This window comes from Mustela nigripes, chromosome 12, assembly GCF_022355385.1.
Source record: "Mustela nigripes isolate SB6536 chromosome 12, MUSNIG.SB6536, whole genome shotgun sequence".
NCBI lineage: Eukaryota > Metazoa > Chordata > Mammalia > Carnivora > Mustelidae > Mustela > Mustela nigripes.
The window spans coordinates 124,218,334-124,227,722 of NC_081568.1; the positions used below are offsets into that span (position 1 = coordinate 124,218,334).

General features: G+C 37.3%; 1 pseudogene; it reads right to left on the reverse strand.

Annotated features, from left to right (window-relative positions):
* Nucleotides 1-8,527: 8,527 nt before the first annotated feature.
* On the reverse strand, nt 8,528-8,626 carry LOC132028988 (U6 spliceosomal RNA; annotated as a pseudogene).
* Between the last annotated feature and the right edge of the window lie 763 nt (nt 8,627-9,389).

The following is a 9,389-nucleotide window of genomic DNA, read 5'->3' on the forward strand; positions in this document are numbered from 1 at the left end:
GCAGGGCCTGAACTTTTGATAATCCAGTCACAGTAAGGGAACTAAGTATATAGCCAACAGATTCTGGCCATGGAAAAGATAGCAGTTCTTCTCCCTTTTCTATTTAGGAGAAAAATACTTAAACTTTCATTACTTAATCTTTTTCTTTGTGCATTCCCAGTTTACTAGGCATTAATTTATCTTATTGTGGTTAGGAGCATTGGAAATGGAACATTTAAAATGACATTTGGTTTGTTAAAACCTCACAAAACTAGCAGATGGTTTAGGAAAGCAACATTGAAGCTGCTACTTGATCCTTAATTCAAGACCATACTTGATGCTGCATCTGGAAAAAGAGCTATGCCAAGAAAAATGCTATTGAGTTAAAGACTATGTTATTCATAAATATTTAGGAAAATAAAAGACAGGTGTTCATGAGCATAGCTTGTGAAACCAAATAGATGTGCCATGGGAGAAGGGTTCTGCAAACATTTCCAAATGTATAGTATTTATTCTTCTAACATTTTTTTTTTAAGATTTTATTTATTTATTTGACAGACAGAGATCACAAGTAGGCAGAGAAGCAGGCAGAGAGGGGGAAGCAGGCTCCCCGCTGAGCAGAAAGCAGACTGGATCCCAGGACCCTGGGATCATGACCTGAGCTGAGGGCAGAGGCTTTAACCCACTGAGCCACACAGGCGCCCCTCTTCTAACATTTTAATAAACCTATGGAGAATAGAATTTTATAATGAATCCAGGCTGAACTTTATAGCTGTAATCCTTTATCTTATTCATGCTCTGTACAAATGGAAGTTGTCATTTCTTATAGTCACTAGGATGAATAGTCACTGTGTATTTAAACTCCCTCACACCAGATACAGAATCCTCCAAGTTTTAGTCTTTAAATATTTTCCCAACACTTACAATATTAAAAAGCTGAGTGTAATTAATTGGTACCATATATAACTGTTGATAGCTGGCATCTGGTTGCATTTCCTGTTATGAAGTTTACTATTTTGCTGCAACAATTACATTGGTGAAGTTGTTACGTTTCCTGCTTAATAAGTGCTAAATGTTTTGCTTCTTTTAGGTTAGGAAAGGAAAGCTTCAGAACTGTTAAATACAGGTTACAGTGTTTCCTAATTCGTTTTATGGGAGTAGAAACAAATTATTTAAAAATTTATGAGCTCTTTGACCCCAATTCTGTTATTGAGAAATGCAAACTTTATAGAATAAGGGCTTTTTGTAAACAAACACTTTTTTGTGCTCTAGTTCATGTAGTTAGCACATCGTTGCTGACCTAAGACCCTGTGTCTAGATGGCAAGTTAGACTTCAGGAGACCCTGTCAGATGCTGACGTGGTCAGGAATAGGAAATATCCACTACTGATACAGGTACCTATTTGATAAAAGGCCTCTGTGGGCTTCCTAAGACCCAGGAAGCTCAACAGCTGGAAAGGAAAAGCCTTTTCTGCTTGAGCAATGATGCTATTTGGGGGCTTCTGGCTCTGGACTTGTAACATGTTAGCCTCTTGTGCAAGTTAATAGAAAATGTAATCATCTAATTTAAGCCATCCTCAAATATATGAATTAAAAGGCTAATAATTTTATTTTAAACATCAAACATTTCCTTAACGGACTTCTGAGAAGAAATCCTGGATAATGGATCTCCCTAGATACAAGTGGTTTTTAGATTCTATAATACTATTATCTTTTGTTCAGCATTGCAAAATTTAGATCTAAGTCTTGGGTAGGAAATTAAATATTAACTAAATCAAATATGTTCTTAATAGTTCAAGAGAACGGAATCAGAATAGAATCAATGACATGTTTAATAGGAACCTGGTCATTTTACTGTTTGCCTTTGTAGGAGATCAAATATCTAATGCCAGATTTTTTTTTTAAAGATTATTTATTTATTTATTTGACAGAGATCACACGTAGGCAGAGAGGCAGGCAGAGAGAGAGAGGAGGAAGCAGGCTTCCCGCCAAGCAGAGAGGCCAATGCAGGGCTCGATCCCAGGACCCCAGGATCATGACCTGAGCTGAAGGCAGAGGCTTTAACCCACTGAGCCACCCAGGCGCCCCTCTAATGCCAGATTTTAACAGCAGCATGATCTGCTGGAAAGGCCCTCTAATGTGGTGCCAGGAGACCATTTAATATAGCCCAAAATTCAAGCTCCAAGAGCACAGGGTGTGTAAACTTGCCTTGTCATGGAACCTCTCTTTGAGTCTCAATTTCACCACATGTAATACGGGTAAATATGAGAATAAATACTATTTTCTAGGATTAGAATATTCTGAGATGCAAATGAGATTATGAAAATGATTTATGCCTAGTAAAGCCTGGGTTTGAATTCTGACTTTAGCACTTTCTGGCATTGTAGTTTTGGATACATTACTTAACTCAATAAAGCACATTTTTCATGATTTAAAAGAAAGATAAGAATCCAATATCTGCAAACTGTTAAAAAGTAAGAGCTTCAAAAATGTTAGTTGTTGTTATAACTTACTAGTTTTACTAAGTCTCTACAAATCTGTTGTCATCATGGAGATTGAAATTAATTAATAAGGGGGAACCTGGGTGGTTCAGTCCAGTAAGCCTCTGTCTTCCGCTCAGGTCATGATCCCAGGACTCTGGGCAAGCCCAGCATCTGGCTCCCTGCTCAGCATCCCTGCTTCTCCCTCTGTCTGCTGCTCTGCCTACTTGTGCTCTCTATCCTTCTGTCAAATAAATAAATAAAATCTTTAAAAAAAGGTAATGTAATTAAAATTATATTTTCTTTTAAGTTATTTAAATTCTATTCTAATCGGTCCTTATTTTTACTTGAAGATCTCTTACTGCCCACACCTTTTTGTAAATCAGAAAAACTTTTAAGCTAAGTATTTACGTAGCATGAGAAACTTTCTTCCTAAAGAGATAATGTCTCCTCTGTATGTAATATTTTAACTTATTGATACAAGGGACTTGATGAGGAATGGATGTCCGAGACTCTTTCATTGTTTATAGCGTGCCAGAATTAATTACAATTTAAATCATCTTGTGGGTGTATTTGGCATAAAATAAGGGAAACTTGTTTGACTCTGTAGATAGAGGGTCAGTGTTTAAAAATTTTTGCAATGAGAAAACCTTTGAAGCTACAGTGAGCTGCTGGTGCCCTCAGTGGAGAACATATTTGAGACACACCCGGGACTGCCTACCTCTTACAATCCATTTAGAGAGTTCACCTTGAACCTTTTCTTAGGTAATGGGATTAGCGCTGTGTTGGGACTGCAATCCTTAAAGATACAAATTTGCTTCTCAATGTTCTAGCTAGTAATCCTGTGCTCTATTACAGGTTTTGCAATGTAACTGACATTCTTGGAATTGAAAATGAAGACCTAGACCTCTTTCTGTCTATTGGGTTAGGAAATTCAGAGGTTTTAATAGAAAATGCTCTGTTCTGAGAGAGGTACAATGAGTTGCTCCTCATCTTTGTTCTTCAATGATGGTTTTGTTGAAGGAATGTGATGAATAAACTGCATTTAAGATACAGTGATACACAGATGCTTTTATAGCCCATTCAACTATACGTGAAAAAATTTCCTTTTCATTTGCTTCATTTTTACTTTTTCAAAATAAAAGCATGTTAGGAAATATTTTCAGTTTCAGCACATCTCTTGATACTTAAAAACTTTCTGAGACAATTAGTTTTAGTATAAAAGGAATAAAAGTCCAGAAGAATTCAGTTCTTCCCTTTGCTATCCTCTTTCAACAAGCCATCTGTTAGTTCCCCGGAAGGACAATACAGGTATATTGAGACATTATTGTTCTTGGAAAATAAAACAAGACAAAATCTTAGTAAACATGTTTTGTAACACATTCCTGGTCATATTCTAATGCTTTTATTCCCCTTTATTGTTAATTATATCCTAACATGAATAATGACTGAACATTGTAAACAGATATTATTGCTTTTAGAAAATGCCTGTAAATTGAAATATCCCAAGCCTATTTTGTGAAGCATACTTTCTTTAATAGATAGGATTCCAATGGACTATAGAATATAAACTACAATATCTTTTGAAGGCCACTGTGAGTTTAATATAAACATTACCCTTGTACTACAATGAATAATTTAGATATTAAAAAGCAAGTATTATTGTATAGCAGAACTTTACCTGATACTGGTTGTAATTTTTTTCTTTTGAAATTATGTTCAGTTTTTTCTAAATTGTTTGTTTCATTTCCCTTTCACCTTCGATGTACTGGATTGACAATAACTTTAGCTTGTCCCTTGATGGCTTCTGACTATAACCTTGAATATCAGTTGTATCTGTGCTGTAGAAACTCTGGGGTACACCCTAAGGAATACTGACTTGGACATCAGAGTCTTGATTTACTACATGCTCTCTGACTGCTTGCGACTTAGCCATTCAGCCTTATTTTTCTCATCTGTAAGTTGGGGCTGGTAATATACATCTAAGGCAGTGGTGAGGGCTACATGAGATTGAGTTGCATCTAACAGTGTGTGGCAAAGGTGTTTCCTAGTTCACTAAATTTAATTTATTAGGTCACTGCAGGCAGAAATGGAAATGCACATGGTTGGGTTTGGGTTTGGGTTTGGACTGCTCATGAACACATGCCGACCGAAGCTGTGGCCTTGAGGTTTATCATTGATTATTTCTTTTTTGCTTTTCATTAAAAAGAAGACGAAGAAGATTGAAACTGTATAATTTTCAAGGTAATATAATATGGCTCTTAGCAATATGGCTGAAAATATATGTGACTTAATCATCTGCATTTGCAGATGAGAAGTTCTTGCCTCATCGGGTTATTTTCAAGACTCAAATATATGTAACTATTCAAATTGCTTAGCATATGCTAAGTGCTCAGTAGAAATAAGCTATTACCAGTAAAGTTGTGACTCTTGTGATAGAGGTTGGGTACTCTGAATTTTGGCTGGAGGTCATATGTGTAAAACATTTTCTGGGTACTCCAATGTAGGCTGCCTTTTCTTTTCTTTTTTTTTTTTTTTAAGATTATTTATTTATTTATTTGACAGACAGAGATCACAAGTAGGCAGAGAGGCAGGCAGAGAGAGGGAGAAGCAGACTCCCCACTGAGCAGAGAGTCCGATGCTGGGCTCGATCCCAGGACCCTGAGACCATGACCCAAGCTGAAGGCAGAGAGGCTTTAACCCACTGAGCCGCCCAGGTGCCCCTAGGCTACTTTTTATTTCATTTTTTAAGGTTAAGCTTTAGTGATTATAATTAACAATTAAAGTTGATAAATTTTGAGAATATATTTGAGCATATATTCATTTAAACAAATAATCTCTTTTAGATGTTTTATATGTGGTCTTTAAATAAAAGATCCCCAAATTAGCAGATAAGAGCTTTTTATTTTTAGAAAATTTTGAATTTATCTTATACTTTATCCAAATGTATACAGACTGTCTGTGTGTCTATTACCTTCAGAGACTTCAGAATCTAGAAGGAATTTTCTTCATCCCTCTTTCTGGGCCCTGGCCTTATATCATCTCAGTAGTACACTGGTCTAAGAACATACAGAGAGTTTTTTCAATCTGTTGGTAAATATTTGCCCGTAACCCAGGCTTATGTCCACCTGGCATGCACTCGTCTCCTACTAATTAAAAATACTGTACCTAGCAAATTTAGCATTTTTGCTTTGAAAAAGGAAGGACCTAAAGGAGATTCACAGTTTTATAGGAATAATGCTCATCAGTTGGTAGACTCCAACTTGGCTCTTTTTGGGAATCTGAGCATCAGGGTCACAAGGTAACCAGCTAAGAAGCCAGCTCTCTCAGTTTAGAGTTCAGAATATGAAGTTCACTGCAGTTAAGGTACGAGCCTAGGGATGGATAAGTTTTAACTTCCATGTCAGCTCTGGTCAGTTGGGATTTTGGCTTCTTGGAGGCCATAGATTTGATATTCTTCAGTTAGATCAAAGTCACGCAGACAGTTTGTGGGCAAGCTTGAACAAGAATCTAGTTCTTTTGGTTTCTAGTCTAATTTTCATTTCTCCTGGTCATTTTATTCTCAAACTCACGGAAATCTTTATGTTGAATACGTTTTTATAACCTTGTAATCCATTATGTAGGCATAAAAAGTTAAGATTCTAACATTTTTATTATATGCAAAGGAAGTGAACATTATCTTGTTAAAAATATCATGCTTATTATTCAATTTTGGAAAATGCAGACAAGATGTGTGAAAGAGAAATGTAGCTTCATCTGCATATCTTTTAAGTCTGACCCTTTGTTACTGAACTCTGTTTTACAAAAAGTATGCCATCAGCTTTTTTAAAGACATTTCAACATGGATTAAATCTTTAGGAAATTAGCTTGAATTATTTTTGGGTAATTGCCAAATCATGCATATATCGGTATGTGCGTAGAAATATATTATCAATAGCTAAAAGTAATTGTGATGTTATGAGTAATATGACTGTATTTCATACTGTTTTTAAGTCTGGTGGGTGTAGTTTGTGTTTTTCTCTGGATAACGTTGTTAGCACACCGTAAATATCTAACAGTATGGTAACTCTTTCCCCATATAGTATTCACTTTAACTGGAGAAAAATTTACTACTAATGCTGACATGGTACAATCAAATTATGTTAAGATACTAAGTGAAGGCGAGGCATTTGTTATAACACTCTCATTTGTATAGGAAGTGATCTTTCTTCCTCTCTCTCTTTCACCTTCTTCCTTCACCTGTCCTATATCATGCTCTGTTTTCATCTTACTGCCTTAGTCACCAGTGGTACTGAAGTTCTACTTTCCCTTGAAACACAGGCTTTAAAGATGGTCTCAGCGCTATTCCCTTTACTTCTTTTATCCACTAGTTCTTTATAACCTGAAAATTTTATAAACGTCCCAATTTAACCATGATTACAACTTCACAGACTTTTCTCTGACTTGAAAATTGAGCCCTCTTTTATCTAGCAGTGTACTGATTATTTGGGGATATACAGTAACTCCTCTTAACAAGAAGACTAATACATTATTGGAGCTAGCATCGTTGTAAGGCAAGCCTGACATTGACCTCTGCCTATAGCTAGGGCAAGGCCAAGCTAGTCTAGTAAGTTTCAGGAACTTGCTCATGCTCTTCCTCCCAAATACTATCCTCTTTTTCTTTTATTATTACATACAGCTCTTTATTCTGTAATAAGGTATACAGCTTCTTTGCCAGAACCGTTTAGGGGGATAAGTTATGGGGAACTCATTCACATAAAAGTGTATAAACCACACAACTGTGTACATAACCAGCTCTAGACCAACGGGAGACAGAGCTGAGTAGCCAGGAGCACGAACTCTGAGTCAGACAGTCCTGGGCTTGTCTCTTCTTTCTTCTGAGACATTCTGTCACTTTGAATAAGTCAAAGTTCATCACTTCACTCAAACCACTGTTTCTTCACAGTGTAAAATAAAGATGATAATATTTCATCAACTGTTATTAGAAACTGTTAGAAACTATTAGAAACTGTTATTAGAAAATAAATAAGGGCGCCTGGGTGGCTCAGTGGGTTAAGCCTCTGCCTTCGGCTCAGGTCATGATCCCAGGGTCCTAGGATCGAGCCCCACATTGGGCTCTCTGCTCAGCGGGGAGCCTGCCTGCCCCTCTCTCTGTGGCTGCCTCTCTGCCTACTTGTGATCTTTGTCTGTCAAATAAATAAATAAAGTCTTTTTTAAAAAAATGAATAAATGAGAAGCTGAGGCCCCTACAGGCAAATTTTGTGGGGATCATATCTTTGTCTTCCTGTTGACTTGTATTGGTTGAGGAAATGTAGAGGCCCTGTTGGGGCTTATAGCTGTGTCCCATTATTTAGACACAGCTAAATTTTTTTTTTTTTGTTTTTCTTTGATGATGTTGTAAATGGATTTATCCTCATTAAACTGAGTATTTCTTACTCAAGGGTTTCTGCCCTCAAGCGTCTCTCACAGAAAAACAATATGGACATACAAGAAGCACATGTACAAAGGTTGTTATATAAAGGTCATCCGTGCTGTAGGATGTTAACGAAGGGAAAGAACACACCGTGGGGGTCAAACACCATATAAACGATGCCACTTTTCTGTTTTATGTGGCCATTGAGATAAATGGCATAAAAGTATGTTTGATACCAGGACTCAAGGTTAGTCCTGTAAAAAGTCAGATCTTAAAAAATTTGCAAGATTTGATTTCATAGAAGAAATTCACATTTCTTTCAAAAGGACTTAATTCATTTGCCATCAGTGCTTGAAAGGCAGCTTGATTTCTTCCCATTCCAGTGAGTGGAGCCTAGAATTAATGAGGTTCCCCACACCTGTCCCTCAGGGCTCACATTTTCTGAGAACACACCGTACAGTAAATTTGTGATTATCCAAGAAACCATTGTAGAGTAATGGCTGAAATACAAACTTTGTCATGTGTTCTTTAATTCTACATTGACTATTTAATTAAGCAAAGGTTTCTGTGAATATGTTGGAACTCTCCTGAGTTTAATGCCAGTTTATTTTGTTTTGGATGATTTTTAAAAATCTCCCTCTTAGTCCTCATTTTTGTATAATCTTTCCCCCTTCTTTTTGGGTGTCATCTTTGCACAAGGGCCAGTTAATCCTCTCTGTATCATTCCAGTTTTAGCGTATGTGCTGCCAAACCACATACCCCTTCTTTTTGGAACATTTAGCTTGAACCTTAGTTCAGAAGAGTTTGTTATAATACTGTAATGGTTTACAGATAACTCAGACTTGTATATGTGAGAGCTGCATGTCTGTTAACAAATCAGTAAATTGATGTCTTGCTGTGTGCCAGGCACTGTGCTAGGTACTGGGGGTATAATAGTCCTAACATACGAAAATCTCTGCTCTCATAGAGCTTAGGGTCAGAAATTAAACAAAGTAATAAGTAAAATAGGTCATATTGTAACGAGTCCAAATACTTTGGAGTAGTAAAGGGTGGTGGGTGATCCCAGGAACACCTGGGAAGGTTGCAATTCTAAATGTCAAGATCATGAAGACCTCACTGAGAAGGCGGCAGTTGAGTAACCAAAGACCTGAACTGAGCAAGAGAGGAAACCACGTGGATACATATGTGGTGTGAGATTATTTTAGACAGAGGAAAGAGCAAGTGGGAGCATGCCTGTGTAAAAAACAAACAGCAAGAAGGCCAGCGTGCCTGGGGGTCAAGGAGCTGGGGAAAGGGTGGAGAGAGGAGAGACTGGTGAGGAGGGTTAGGGGTGGAGAGGTTGGCTTTGTAGGGCCTGGCATGCCAGGATGACTCTCGCTTTTATTCTGACCCAAATGAGAGGGGTGTTCAGCAGCAAGATATGAGCTGCTTTACCAAAGGCTTACTATGATTGCTATGCATTGAGAACAGATTATAAGGTGGCAAGGGCAAAAGCAGGGAGCTGAGTTAGGAGGCAAT